Genomic DNA, 16008 nt, shown 5'->3' with positions numbered 1-16008 from the left:
GGAAGAGAATCATCCAGAGTATGATGAGAAATAAACCTAGAAGGAGAGTTCAGGCTTAGAAAGCAGATTTTGAATGTCTAAATTCATTGTGCAGGTTATTTATTAGTAAATAACTACTGAAGCTTTTGAGCAAGTGAGTAATGTGAAAATTCCATACATTTAATCTGGCTGCTTGTCCACAAGAGGAATTTGGAGAAGAAGGTGGTAGGCATTATGAAGTAATCTTTAAGAGACTATGTTCCAGCCTCAAACTAATCTGGCTTTGAAACTCAGTTCTTTCATTAAATCTCTGACTGAGCTTCAGCAAGCTACTTAATGTCTTCAAGTATCATTTTCCTTGCCTATAAAATATGGATACTATCAGGATGTTATTACGAGGAATGGATAGACTAATGTACATGAACTGCTTTGTACATTCATCATACACAGTAAGAACTATTGATAGAGGAAAAAGAATACAAGGCAAACTGTATAACCAGTCAGGAGCCCATTTCTGCCTTCTCACTGTGAAGTAGAGGTGACTGAACCAGGGTCACTAAACTTCAGAGCTAGAAGGAATTTTAGAGAATTTACAGAAAATGATGGATTAGAACTACTTTATATCAAACAAGATTCAAATTTTGAAAATACAGAAAATAGAATTAAAAAGTAAGAATCATTACTTATCCTATCAAGAAAAGATACGTATTGTCAGTGTTTTTGTGTATTACTTTCCAGCCTCTACACTATTCATGTTTTTACTATGTAGCAATCACTACAGTTAGTATTTTGATTCTTCCCAACTATCACTTTTAAATAATCATTGTAGATTTTTTAATAAATACCATTTATTTGCTATTATAAAATATTCTATTTGGCTGATTAATCCTTTCAAGATTATACATTTTGGTTTTTAATTTTTGGATGGTATAAATAACTTTATAAATAACTTTGTAAATAATTATTTTTTTTTATAAATTAAAGTTTTCCTGAAGACAGATTCTCTATAGAAAATTATGAGAAAGAACATAAGTTTAAAGATAAATAAGTTTAAAAATAATAAGAAAGTAAAAAGAAATTGTAAAAAAGAAATTATACTTTTTCAGAGTTTCCAAAATTGCTTGGAGATGTATTCTCTCACTAGAGCATGTCAATATCACTGCATCATATCCAAATTCTTTTTTTTAATTGCCATTAAATTATTCCTATAATTCCTTAATAGGCTTTTTAAAGTTATCCATTTATATTTATATCACTTAATGGCAAATAGAAGGGGGGAAGTAGAAACACTGACCGATTTTATTTTCTTGGGCTCCAAAATCACTGTGGACTGTGATCGAAGCCATCAAATTAAAAGACACTTGCTCCTTGGCAGTAAAGCTATGACAAAATTAGACAGTGTATTAAAAAGCAGAAGCATCACTTTGTGAACAAAGATCCATATAATCAAAGCTATGGTTTTCCAGTAGTCATGTATGGATGTGAGAGTTGGACCATAAAAACAGGTGAATGCCAAAGAATTGATACTTTCAAATTATGGTGCTGGAGAAGACTCTTGAGAGTCCCTTGGATTGCAAGTAGATTAAACCAGTCAATCCTAAAGGAAATCAACCCTGAATATTCATTGGAAGGACTGATGCTGAAGCTGAAGCTCCAGTACTTTGGCCACCTGAGGCGAAGAACCGACTCATTAGAAAAGACCCTGATTCTGGAAAAGATTAAAGGCAGGAGGAGAAGGGGGAAGTAGAGGGTGAGATGGCTGGATGACATCGATTTAGTGGATGAGTTTGAGCAAACTCAGGGAGATAGTGAAAGACCGGAGAGTCTGGCATGCTGAAGTCCATGGGGTCACAAAGAGTCAGACATGACTTAGCCACTGAACAAAAATAATTTATGTTATTACAAATACCAGTAGGTTTAAACATTTTCCATATTTGTGAACTATGTTGCTTTTCCTATGTAAATTACCTCATCATATCTTCTGTACATTTACCTACTTGGATATTAATATTTTTCTTTTAATGCATTTAAAAATTATTTATAAAAATACTGATCTGCTGCCAAAAGCAAATTAACAGTTAACTGTGATTGAAGTGAAGTGAAGTGAAAGTTGCCCAGTCATGTCCGACTCTTTGCGACCCCACAGACTATACAGTCCGTGGAATTCTCCAGGCCAGAATATTAGAGTGAGTAGCTGTTCCCTTCTCCAGGGGATCTTCCTAACCCAGGGATTGAACCCAGGGGTCAAACCCAGGGATTGAACCCAGGGGTCGAACCCAGGTCTTCCGCATTGCAGATGGATTCTTTACCAGGTGAGCCACCAGGGAAGTCCTGGTGTGATTGGGGCATAATAATTTTGATTTTTTTCTTAGAATATATTAGCTTTTAATACTTAAGTAATCAAATCTTCTATTTTTCCCTTTATTTCTTCCATCATTTTTAAGTTCAGAAAGTCTTTCCTATTCAGTTTCTCAATTAATATGCATTTGCATTTTTAATCAATAACTTCGTGACTTAGATACTGTAATATCTCTGGAACTTAATTCCTCATGTAATTAAGGTACTTCATTTGTTTGTTAATCAATATTTATTGATTACCTGGTGATCTGGCAACACTTGCTTTCCACCAAATGTTCAACTTTGTGCTTCTCAAATTAGAGTATTGCTCTCTTCAAGACAAAACCTGAGATACATACAGTGCAGCATCTGGGAGCACTATTATCACTGAAAAACGAAAGAACAGGCAAATTGATAAATCATTTAAAATTAATATGGACATCAGTTCAATTCAGTTCAGCCTCTCAGTCATGTCCGACTCTTTGCGACCTCATGGACTGCAGCACGCCAGGCCTCCCTGTCCATCACCAACTCCCGGAGTTCACTCAAACTCACGCCCATTGAGACAGTGATGCCATCCAGCCATCTCATCCTCTGTAGTCCCCTTCTGCTGCCTTCAATCTTTCCCATCATCAGGGTCTTTTCAAATGAGTCAGTTCTTCGCATCAGGTGACCAAAGTATTGGAGTTTCAGCTTCAGCATCAGTCTTTCCAATGAATATTCAGGACTGATTTCCTTTAAGATGGACTGGTTGGATCTCCTTGCAGTCCAAGGGACTCTCAAGAGTCTTCCCCAACACCACAGTTCAAAAGCATCAATTCTTTGGTGCTCAGCTACAGTAAAATAAAAATGATCACTCCAATTTTTTAAAGTAAATATGAGACTGTTTGCACTGACAGCAGACTACTTTGAACCACTGTGCCTCATTGTCCAGATTCCAGGAAGGAAATGATCATGTTTATTCTCCCTCCTTTGTAGGGATGCTTCAGGAGAAAGTCTGAGAACCTCTGATCTAAACAATTGATACAACACAATTGGGGAAATAATCCTGTTCTGCCCATTAATTTAGAACTCATCTTCTGTTTTACTCAAATTCTTCTTTTCCTAGTCCATTCCTTCAATTTTCACTGTCTTTATACCAGTTATTAGCATAAATTATTTTGGTAGCCATTGCCATAAATATAGCTGCGTGTGTGTGCTCAGATGCTATTGAGTCCAACTCTTAGTGACCTCATGGACTATAGCCCACAAGGCTCCGCTGTCCCTGGAAATTTTACAGTCAAGAAAAATGCAGTGGGTTGCCATTCCTACTCCAGGGAGTCTTTCCAACCCAGGGGTCGAACCCACATCGCCCACATCTCCTGCATTGGCAGGCATATTCTTTACACTGCACCACCTGGGAAGCCCATAAATATGGCTACCTCATTTTTAAAACTATTTAAAGGGTAACATCAGAAGAAATATTGCCTTTTACCACAAATGCAAGGGGATGATGTAAGAAGAAATAAAACAGTGACATAAAATTACCCATGAAATCATAATAAACTAGGTTTTATAAGATTTACAAATGTGAAATGTTTAGATTAGGATTATAATATTAAGTGGAAATAATTTAAAATATCAGTCTATATGCTCCTAATTTTTAACAAGATTTTAATGAAAAGGTATACTAAACATTAGCCATGAATTATCTGAATGATAGGATCACATTTTAACTTTCTATTTTGTATTTTGGGTTTTTTTTTTTTCTGTAACACATAGTTAATATTTTAAAATCAGGAAAGGTTAATAAATGATACACTCAAAAGATAAGTATCTTTCCATCAAGAAGAGTGATCTTTGACATTGACACCAAGATGTCCTTGGAAGGGGAGAACTCTGAGTAGTACTCATAAAATCAATCCTAAAGACCAAATATCCAACTAAGAAACCACTAACTACACTTGAGCAATCATTCAAAATATTCTAACACTTTGGGGGCCATCTTGAAACTCACTTTCTTTGAGGGATGTATAGAATGTCTATACATTTAAAATGCAGTGGTACAGCAAAATATCTGACAATCTCTGTGGCAAAGAAAAAAAAAGATTGGGCTTCAGCTCAGGTTTGGGTACAGGCTGCAGGTGCCTGGGGACCACTGTGCTCTTGTATCACAGAAGTAGGTGGCTGAGTCACCAGGGTTGGTAGCTGTGATGTTCAGGGAGAGATGCTTGTTCTTCTTATTCAATAAAACAATGAGTCCTTGTCCTTCTTTCTTATCCACATTTGAAAGAGTATGTATAAGCAACTGCAGACCTTTTCCAGGTTCTTGTTTGTACCAAAAAAAAGTAAGTGGAGGCACTGTCTGTATAAGTGCAGTTGATAACACAGTTGTCTCCCTCTTGGACACTCTGGAAGGAGGGATTCTGCTCCACTTTTTCTCCTCTACTCTTATCTGTAACAAAAAAAAGAAAAGAAAGCCAGACAAAATCGTTATCACCATTTTCCAGAGTTTGCTTTTTTCCCCTACAGTAATTTCAGGCAATCCAGAAAAGACCAGTCTTCTCCTCAGACTTCTAATAAATATTTACTAAAACACCCTGTTCACAAAAGTCCTGCACTCACAGTCCAGCTGCAGCCACAAGAAGAGGAACCAAGGTCCCATAGATGTCTTCATTGTTCTCCAAATTGGGACCTGCGATCTCCAGCCAAGAGAGCTACTTCTATTACCAGGTTATCTCTTCCTTTCCTCCAAAGCACAATGGTTTCTTAACGTTTCAACACAGGCATCTGCTTTTGCTATTAGAGTCAACCAAAAGGAAGCATTCACATATTCTTCCTTGACAAAAGTGCTCTGCCATCTTGTGGTCAGATCCCCAACTGCTAAACCAACTAGTCAAATCCTCTTTTGTCCTGTATCTGTGGGAGACTCTGACTCACAAACAGCAATAGGTGAAATAAATAAAGTCCCAAAGGTGTTTCCAAACACAAATTATGTGGATTAGCAAAAAGCAGACACAGTGAAAATGTAGAGCTCAGAATTCCATTCATCTTCTCAGCACACATTGAGTCATTTTGAATAAATTTGAAGAAGTTAGATGTTTCTAACATTTTTTTTTTTTTTCAAAAACAAGCTTAGTCTCTTTGAAAGAAGAAAATGCCATGATTGACTCTGCTAAGCAACTGAGGAGCAAAATTTTTCCTTCTTATCTTCTCTAGCCTTTTTAATTGGCCAGAGAGTTCATCAGCCAAATCACCCATTTTAGTTCAGCTCTCACAAAGGAAAACTCTTTCTAAAAGCAACATTTAAGCACAAGGGCTGGAGAAAGAGACAAATAAATACATAACTATGTAAATAAAATATCAGATGCTTGCTATTACAGACTCTGCTAAGCCTGGCCTTGCAGCGATCTCCTTATTCCCAGAAATGGACAGTGCCATGTGGCAAAACATGAATGTTTCTTTAGTAAAAGTTACTGCTAGACTGTAGAGTAATGGATAAGAAGAGGAGGAAAGACTTCCATAAGTTAGCATTAGTCCAACCATAGGGAAGAGTTTGGCTGTGGACTGTGGTAGGAAATCTGACATTCACTTTGAAATTTTTTCCTCCAGAAGAACAAATCTTCTGAAATTATGAATAATCCTAGTAGAGCTATTCCCTGGACAAATCCTCAGCTGTATAAATTTTTAAATTAAATCTTGCCTTGCTTTAAAAAAATTGATATGGAAGAGATTCTGGATTGATGTGGCAACATATGAGGCTACAGAAATTACTTTCTCCCACAGACACATCAAATCTACAACTACATACAGTTTTTTTCTCAAAGAAGTCCAAAAACTAGTTACATGACTCCTACACATCAGGTGAACAAGAAATATATATATATATATATATATCAAAATAGTTGAGAAAAGGAGGTCCTTGAAGCTCCAGGGGTTAAGAACTCACCTGCCAATTCAGGATACATGGGTTCGATCCCTAATCTGGGATGATCCCATATGTCCTGCAGCAGCTAAGCCACTGAACCACAACCACTGAGCCCATGCTCCAGAGCAGGTGAGCCTCAACTACCGAGCCCATGCTCCACAACTACTAAAGCCCATGTGCATAGAGCCTGTGCACAGCAACAAGAGAAGCCACCTGAAAAAAAGAAAGAGAGAGAAAAGCCACTACAATGAAAAGCCTGTGCACCTCAACCAGAGAGTAGCCCTCACTCGCAGAAAGTAGAGACAGATTACAGGCAGCAGTGAAGACTCAGCCCAGCCATACGCATATGTAAGAGGCAGAGACACAGCCTCACCATAAGACCCCTAATATGGCAACGAAAAATTGAGAGGGGTCTCACAAGTCCCACCTTATCCTTACGGTGTGCAGGGCTTAGATCCAACACCCAGCACCCTAACTTTTAGGATTTGCATATGAGACAGGTCCCCAAAGCACTCACCTCTAAAAGCCAGTGGGGCTTGCATCCATGAAACCCACAAGACTATATCAAACAAAGAAACAGTTTCTAATGGGTTCACAAAGACTCGCTGTGGCCATCCCTCCCAGAGCTCAGTGCAGAGGGAGCTAATGGACACACCCATTTCCCAGCTTTTCCCTGAACAAGGCTTATTTGTATAGTTTAAGAGCTATTCCCTGATGGTCTGGCTTCCAACCAATCCGCATCTAGGTACTGACTGAGACCCCCCCTTTCAGGCATTGACAGGTCTTGGCACACTTTCAACTACTGGGAGCCACTAAGAACAAAGAAGGCTACTTGGACAATCACACAAGTTTAAGAGACAACAAAGAGCTAGGGCTAGGCTGAATGATAAGATTCATCTTCGATAGAATACCACTCCTTCAAGACCGAGAAAAGTGGCTATTTGATCTAATGCACAGAAACCAACACAGAGAGTCAAGGAAAATGGAGAAACAGAAGATGTCCTCAATGAGCTAAAATAGCAGAACAAACTAAGCTCAAAGTTATAGAAGAAAGAAAGTAACAAAGAGCACACAGAAATAAATAAAATACGGACTAAAGTGACACAGAAAAAAATTAACAAAACTCAGAGCTGATATTTGAAAAGATAAACAATATGCACAAACTTTTAGATAGACTCACTAAGAAAAAAAAAGAGAACTCAAATAAATAAAATTAGAAATTAATGAGTAAAATTATGACTGATATCACAGAAATACAAAAGATCACAACACTATTATGTATATGGCTAAAAATTTGGAGAACCTAAAAGAAATGGATAAATTTCTAAAAACAATCAACCAAGACCAAATCAGAAAGATTTATGAACAAATAAATTACTAGTAAGGAGACTGAAGGGCTTCCCTGGTAGCTCAGCTGGTAAAGAATCCACTTGCAATGCGGGAGACCTGGGTTTGATCCCCGGGTGGGGAAGATTCCCTGGAGGAGGGCATGGCAACCCACTACAGTGTTCTTGCCTGGAGAATCCCATGGACAGAGAAACTTGGTGGGCTACAGTCCATAGGGTTGCAAAGAGATGGACAAGACTGAAGCGACTTAGCAGGCACACACACACAAAGAGACTGAAGCAGTCATCAAAAATAAAGTCCAAGGCCAGGTGTCTTCACTGGTGAATTCTATCAATCATTTGAATAGGAATTAATACCAATCTTTCTCAAATATTTAAAAAGAAGAAGAAAAGGGAATACTTTTAAGCTTATTTTATGAGGCCAGCATTATCCTGATCCTAAATCAGACAAGGACACTATAAGAAAGTAAAATTACAGGCCAATATCCCTGATATACCTAGAGGTAAACTCCTCAACAATATATTAGCAACTGAACTCAATAATACAGTAAAAAGATCAGGCACCAAGATGAAGTGGGAATCATCTCTTGGATGCAAACATATTTCAGTATGCACAATCCAATCAGTGTAATACATTATATTAACTAAAGAAAGTGAAAGTGAAGTCACTCAGTCGTGTCTGACTCTTTACGACCCCATGGACTGTAGCCTACCAGGCTCCTCTGTCCATGGGATTTTCCAGGCAATAGTACTGGAGTGGATTGCCACTTCCTTCTCCAGGGGATCTTCCCAACCCAGGGCTCGAACCCGGGCCTCCAGCATTGTAGACAGATGCTCTACCGTCTGATCCACCAGGGAAGCATATTAACTAAGTGAAGGATAAAAATAATGATGATCATCTCAATAGGTTCAGAAGAAGTATTTTATAAAATACAATTTTCATTCATGACTTTTAAAAACACTCCAAACAAAATGAATATAAAGGGAATGTACTTCAACTTAATAAAGCTATATGTGACTACCCCACAGCTAACGTCATACTTGACAGTGAAAAGCTGAAAGTTTTTCTTCTTAAGATCACAAACAAGACAAGTAGGTCCACTTTCACCATTATTCAATACAGTACTAAAAGTCCTAGCAAGAGCCAATTAGGCAAGAAAAAAGAAATTAAAGGCATTCAAACTGGAAAGGAAGAGCTAAAACTGTTTGCAGATGACATGACATTACATGCCACCACAAAAAATTTAAAAATAAAACTACGATATTACCCAGAAATTCCGCCTCTGGGTATATATCCAAAGGAAATGAAAACTAGGATATCATAGAGGTATCTGCATTTCCGAGTTTACTGAAGCATTACTCATAATAGCCAAGATATGGAAACAATGTAAGTGTCCATCAATGAGTGAATGGATAAAAAGGATGTGATATATATATATATATATATATATATATATATATATATATATATAACATGGTTATGGATATGGAAGGAAATCCTGCCATTTGTGATAAGCTGGATAGACCTTGAGTGCATTGTGCTAAGTGACTTATCAAAAAGACCAATACTATATAATAGCACTTATATGTGGAATCTAAAAGAAGCCAAACTCATAAAAAGAGAGTACAATGATGATTACCAAGGGTTGGGAGTCAGGGAACTGGAGAAATATTGTTTAAGAATGCAAACTTGTAACTAGTAGATAAGTTCTGCAGATCTAAACTACAGCATAGCAATTATAGCCAACAAAACTGTATTATAAACTTCAATGTTGCTGAGAAACTATATTTTAATTGTTCTTACCACAAAAAAAGGAAGGATAATTATATGGCATGATAAAGGTGTTAGCTAATCATCAAAATTCTCCAAGCCAAACTTGAGCAATATGTGAACTGTGAACTTCCAGATGTTCAAGCTGAATTTAGAAAAGGTAGATGAACCAGAGATCAAATTGCCAACATTTGCTGGATCACCGAAAAAGCAAGAGAATTCCAGAAAAACATCTATTTTTGCTTTCTTGACTATACCAAAGCCTTTGACTGTGTGGATCACAAGAAACTGTGGAAAATTCTGAAAGAGATGGGAATACCAGACCACTTGACCTGTCTCTTGAGAAACCTGTATGCAGGTCAGGAAGCAACAGTTAGAACTGGACGTAGAACAACAGACTGGTTCCAAATAGGAAAAGGAGTACGTCAAGGCTGTACATTGTCACCCTGCTTATTTAACTTCTATGCAGAGTACATCATGAGAAACGCTGGGCTGGAGGAAGCACAGGCTGGAATCGAGATTGCCAGGAGAAATATCAATAAACTCACATATGCAGATGACACCACCCTTAGGGTAGAAAGTGAAGAACTAAAAAGCCTCTTGATGAAAGTGAAAGAGGAGAGTGAAAAAGTTGGCTTAAAGTTCGATGTTCAGAAAACTAAGATCATGGCATCTGGTCCCATCACTTCATGGCAAATAGATGGGGAAACAGTGGCTGACTTTATTTTGGGGGGCTCCAAAATCACTGCAGATAGTGATTGCAGCCATGAAATTAAAAGACACTTACTCCTTGGAAGGAAAGTTATGACCAACCTGCTGCTGCTCCTGCTAAGTTGATTCAGTCGTGTCCAACTCTGTGCGACCCCATAGACGGCAGCCCATCAGGCTCCCCTGTCCCTGGGATTCTCCAGGCAAGAACACTGGAGTGGGTTGCCATTTCCTTCTCCAATGCCAACCTAGACAGCATATTAAAAAGCGGAGACATTATCTTGTCAACAAAGGTCCGTCTAGTCAAGGCTATGGTTTTTCCAGTGGTCATATATGGATGTGACAGTTGGACTACAAAGAAAGCTGAGTGCCGAAGAATTGATGCTTTTGAACTGTGGTGTTGGAGAAGACTCTTGAGAGTCCCTTGGACTGCAAGGAGATCCAAACAGTCCATCCTAAAGAAGATCAGTCCTGGGTGTTCATTAGAAGGACTGACGTTGAAGCTGAAACTCCAATCTTTTGGCCACCTGATGTGAAGAGCTGACTGATTTGAAAAGACTTTGATGCTGAGAAAGACTAAGGGCAGGAGGAAAATGGGACTACAGAGGATGAGATGGTTGGATGGCATCACAGACACAATGAACATGGGTTTGGGTGGATTCTGAGAGTTGGTGATAGACAGGGAGGCCTGGCATGCTGGGGTTCATGGGGTTGCAAAGAGTCGAACACGACTGAGTGACTAAACTGAACTGAATCATAGTGCAATATATAAATATGTCAAATCAAAACATTGTACACTTTAAACTTACACAATGTTATATGTCAATTATATCTCAGTTAAAAAAAAACTGTTGGAAGAGATAAATACATCTTGAATGCATTCACAAAACAATATTCACTCCTTGCTCACTCATTGCAGCAAGGATGACAATATTAAAATAGAAATTATATCATGTCCATGTGGAGTTTTCATTTAGCCAACAGCTTTGTCCTTATACTTTGAATAAAATCCATACTCTTCACAAATATTTGAATGCTGTGGCCCCAGACTACTTCTTCTATCTTTTCTTATATTCCTGATGCTCACCTACATTAATTTAACCAGCTTTGCTCAAATCTTTCTTATCCTTCAAGTCTCAAATTTAAAAAATCACATTTCAACTGATAAATAGATAAACAAAAATGTTGCATGTCTCTACAATGGAATATTATTCTGCCTTTAAAAAGAATGAAATTTTGAGACATGCTACAAAATGGGTGACCCTGGAAGACATTATGCTAAAGTGAAATAAGCCAGGCACAAAAGGACAAATGCTATATGATTTATTCCATTTACATGAGACCTAGAATAGGCAAATTACTAAGTTATATGACACAATCTGTATATCCTAAACTTTGATTCTCCTCTTCTAACTATTTACTGAAGTACTGAGGACCAGAGAACATGCCCAAGCTAGTTTTGTGAAGTTTCATGTCCTAGTGCTGGGTGAGTGGACATAGTAGTGTGAAGGAATATTTCTGGAAGCAATTCCTACAGTAGGATTGACTAGCAGAAACTTAACTATACACAGAAGTCACTGTGAATCACATTAATATATCTCACTTGATGCAAACTAAATGTGTCCTCAACTCAATCTCACCCCTATAACTGGATTCCCAAAAATGTCTGAAGCTACTCCCATACTACCTGAAACAAGGGGAAGCGTGATACAGGAGCAGTGAGCATGGGGAAAGATTGTTTTAACCTATTGCTGCTAAAATAGCTTGCTTTTAAAGTTTTTCACATAAAAAAAAAGTGACCACTCTACAGGACCCCTCTCAGAACTTGGCCTCCATCAGGTCTCTGTCAGGTCCCTGTCAGGTCTCACTGAGTCTCTTACAAGGTCTTCCTAATTGTCTTTAAGGCTTAATGTTGTCCCAGCCTTCCTCAATGAGTTATTCCTCAGGGCACAGACCGTGATCCTTCTAAAATTATAAATTAGATTAGATCACCCCAAAACCCTTCAAATGCTTCCTGTTACATGTAGAATAAAATATAAATCTAACCACAATGTTATAAGACCACATAAGACTGAGCTCCTGATTACCTCTTTGCCATTATTACCTACCTCTCTTTTTTCACTACTTTATGGGAATATCATAATATATATCATAATATCCCAGCCATCTTTATTCCACAAATAAATCAAATTTCCTCCTGCCTTAGGACCCTTACTGCATTTGAAAATTCTTCCTTACCCCAGATCTTAACACTGCTTTTCACCCTTTTTTTTTGAAATTCAAGACTTAGTTGGAGTTTTTAGAACATTGAGCAACTAAGCACACAACCACTGTGATTCTTTTTAATTTTATGCTGTTTTATTTCATTAATGTCGCTTAAGTTTTGAAGTCATTAGTTTGTTTTCTTGTCCTATCTCCCCACAGTAGAATAAAAAAATCCATATGTGCAGGAAACATGTCTGTATTTCGGAATAAGGTATCTTTAACCACGAGACCAATGCCTACCATCAGTTCAGTTCAGTTCAGTCACTCAGTCGTGTACGACTCCTTTTGTGACCCCATGAATCGCAGCACGCCAGGCCTCCCTGTCCATCACCAACTCCCGGAGTTCACTCAAATTCACAACCATCGAGTCAGTGATGCCATCAAGCCATCTCATCCTCTGTCATCCCCTTCTCTTCCTGCCCCCAATCCCTCCCAGAATCAGGGTCTTTTCCAGTGAGTCAACTCATCACATGAGGTGGCCAAAGTATTGGAGTTTCAGCTTTAGCATCAGTCCTTCCAAAGAACACCCAGGACTGATCTCCTTTAGGATGGACTAGTTGGACCTCCTTGCAGTCCAAGGGACTCTCAAGAGTCTTCTCTAACACCACAGTTCAAAAGCATCAATTCTTCAGTGCTCAGCTTTCTTTAGAGTCCAACTCTCACATCCATACATGACTATTGGAAAAACCATAACTTTGACTATATGGACCTTTGTTGGCAAAGTAATGTCTCTGCTTTTTAACATGCTGTCTAGGTTGGTCATAACTTTTCTTCCAAGGAGCAAGCATCTTTTAATTTCATGGCTGCAGTTACCATCCACAGGGATTTTGGAGCCCTCAAAAATAAAGTCTGTCACTGTTTCCCCTGTTTCCCCATCTATTTACCATGAAGTGATGGGACCAAATGCCATGATCTTAGAAATAGATTCAGGGATTAGATCTGATAGACAGAGTGCCTGATGAACTATGGATGGAGGTTCATGACATTGTACAGGAGACAGGGATCAAGACGATCCCCATAGAAAAGAAATGCAAAAAAGCAAAATGGCTGTCTGAGGAGGCCTTACAAATAGCTGTGAAAAGAAGAGAAGTGAAAAGCAAAGGAGAAAAGGAAAGATATAAACATCTGAATGCAGAGTTCCAAAGAATAGCAAGGAGAGATAAGAAAGCCTTCCTCAGCGATCAATGCAAAGAAATAGAGGAAAACAACAGAATGGGAAAGACTAGAGATCACTTCAATAAAATTAGAGATACCAAGGGAACATTTCATGCAAATATGGGCTCAATAAAGGACAGAAATTGTAAGGACCTAACAGAAGCAGAAGATATTAAGAAGAGGTGGCAAGAATACACAGAACTGTACAAAAAAGATCTTCATGACCCAGATAATCACGATGGTGTGATCACTCACCTAGAGCCAGACGTCCTGGAATGTGAAGTCAAGTGGGACTTAGAAAGCATCGCTATGAACAAAGCCAGTGGAGGTGATGAAATTCCAGTTGAGCTATTTCAAATCCTGAAAGATGATGCTGTGAAAGTGCTGCACTCAATATGCCAGCAAATTTGGAAAACTCAGCAGTGCTCACAGAACTGGAAAAGGTCAGTTCTCATTCCAGTAACAAAGGGCAATGCCAAAGAATGTTCAAAGTACCACACAATTGCACTCATCTCACATGCTAGCAAAGTAACGCTCAAAATTCTCCAAGCCAGGCTTCAACAGTATGTGAACCATAAAATTCCAGATGTTCATGCTAGTTTTAGAAAAGGCAGAGGAACAAGAGATCAAATTGCAAATTCACATTGGAGCATAGAAAAAGTAAGAGAATTCCAGAAAAACATCTGCTTTGTTGATTATGCTAAAGCATTTGACCTTGTAGATCACACAAACTGTGGGAAATTCTTAAAGAGATGGGAAAACCAGACCACCTGACCTGCCTCTTGAGAAATCTGTGTGCAGGTCAGGAGCCAACAGTTAGAACCAGACATGGAACAACTGACTGGTTCCAAATCGGGAAAGGAGTACGTCAAGGCTGTGTATTGTCATCCTGCTTATTAAACTCCTATGCAGAGTACATCATGAGAAACGCTGGGCTGGATGAAGCACAAGCTGGAATCAGTTTGCCAGGAGAAATATCAACAACCTCAGATATGCAGGTGACACCACCCTTATGTCAGAAAGTGAAGAAGAACTAAAGAGCCTCTTGATGAAAGTGAAAGAGAAGAGTGAAAAAGTTGGCTTAAAACCCATTCCATGGGGTGGGTCTCAGTAGAAAATATCAACTGTTGCATTCCTTGTTGCCAAAATCAGAGACAACTCCCCACTAAAACACTAATAATAATATCCTCACAGTCCTGATTAAGCTGCAGGCTCACTAGCAAGATTCCCAGGAACTTTGTCATTATTCCTGTCTCTCTTTGGTCCCCAAAGGACTCAACTCTGAAAATTGATAATGACCCAGAATCCCTATGTTTCTGTTTAATATATTGCAAAAATAGTCTATAATACCAATCAGAATCAAAAAACTTTTCGACTCCCCCACCATCATCCCCATTCTATTTGCCATGCCACCCACAACAAGCGAGTGGAGACAAAAGAAGAGAGAAAGAGGGGTAACAGAGAGTAAAAGATCCAAACACAGAGAAGACTTGGAAAGAATCTTGTAGGGGCTGAAAATGCCAAAGAAATGTTCAAAATTTTGTGACAATAATTGTCTGACACTTAGACTGAGTTTTTCAAAAGCTGAGAAGCTTGTTGTCTAAACTGACCGCATGCAATGTGCATGTAAGGGTGTGTAGTGTGTGTGTGCACAGTGTGTGTGTGCATGCGTGTGCATGAACTGAGGGGCGTCAGTGAGCTAAGTGACAACAGTATACATACCACAGATTGTCTCCTTTTGTATAATTGAGCAGCTCAGAGACAATAATGGGACAAAGGCATCACGCCCTTTTGTGTTTTCTGAATTTTAGACCATAGAAATGGAATACCTACTTTAAAAATAAATAAGACCAATATTTTTTTTTGTAGATTGCTTTTAGTAGGATGTCTGTTTTAACTGTTAATTCTTCTAATTCATGATTATGGACTATCTTTCCAATATTTTTTTAAAATAGTAAAGTAATACATGGATTTGCTAATACCTTCTGAAAATAATACAGTAAAATAAACGCTTTAGAAAGTACTGCTTTGGGGATCCCCTGGGCTGTGACTCCCACCCCACACGGGGATACTGCACAGGTGCAGCCCCATCTGTCGCAGTGTGCGTCTCTCACGATGCAGTAGTACACAGCGGTGTCTCTCAGGGAAGCCTGGGGCAGGCTCAGGGTGCTGAACTTCCTGTCAGGAGGAATTAACAGAGATGCCACTTCATTTTCCACGTTTGTCTTATATCCTTGAATGATAAATTGTGGTCCCTGGTTGGGGAACTGTCGATACCAGAAGATATTGTCACTTGTAGCTATTGTGGTGTGGTTACAAGATATGTTCACTTCTTGTCCTTCGTATGAGTCAATGAAGATGGGCTGGGAGGTCTTAGCAAGACTCAAAGTACCTGTGGAAGTAAAAAACACAACACTAGCTCCTATTTTGAAATCAAATTGAAGGTCCAACTCAGCACCCTCCAGGTTCTTTCTCAAGTAAACCTCTTATTTCCCCACCATATACAGACACACACAATTTACTTCTCACTTGTGTTTCAG

At 38.6% G+C, this 16008-nt stretch overlaps 1 long non-coding RNA gene across 1 annotated transcript; it reads right to left on the bottom strand.

The window, feature by feature from the left end:
• Positions 1–2547: 2547 nt before the first annotated feature.
• LOC147365070 (uncharacterized) lies at positions 2548–14427 on the bottom strand. Its single transcript, XR_015135127.1, has 2 exons — positions 13724–14427; positions 2548–4750 (listed from the first exon to the last, which is right to left on the bottom strand). It is a non-coding gene; the product is annotated as an uncharacterized LOC147365070 (long non-coding RNA).
• Positions 14428–16008: the final 1581 nt, after the last annotated feature.

This window comes from Bos grunniens, chromosome 10 (genome assembly GCF_055505025.1).
Source record: "Bos grunniens cultivar Pamir isolate PY7600 chromosome 10, Bosgru_T2T1.0, whole genome shotgun sequence".
NCBI classification, from domain to species: domain Eukaryota; kingdom Metazoa; phylum Chordata; class Mammalia; order Artiodactyla; family Bovidae; genus Bos; species Bos grunniens.
Note: the sequence above shows the minus strand (reverse complement) of the source record. Positions and strands in the feature narration are given on the sequence as shown.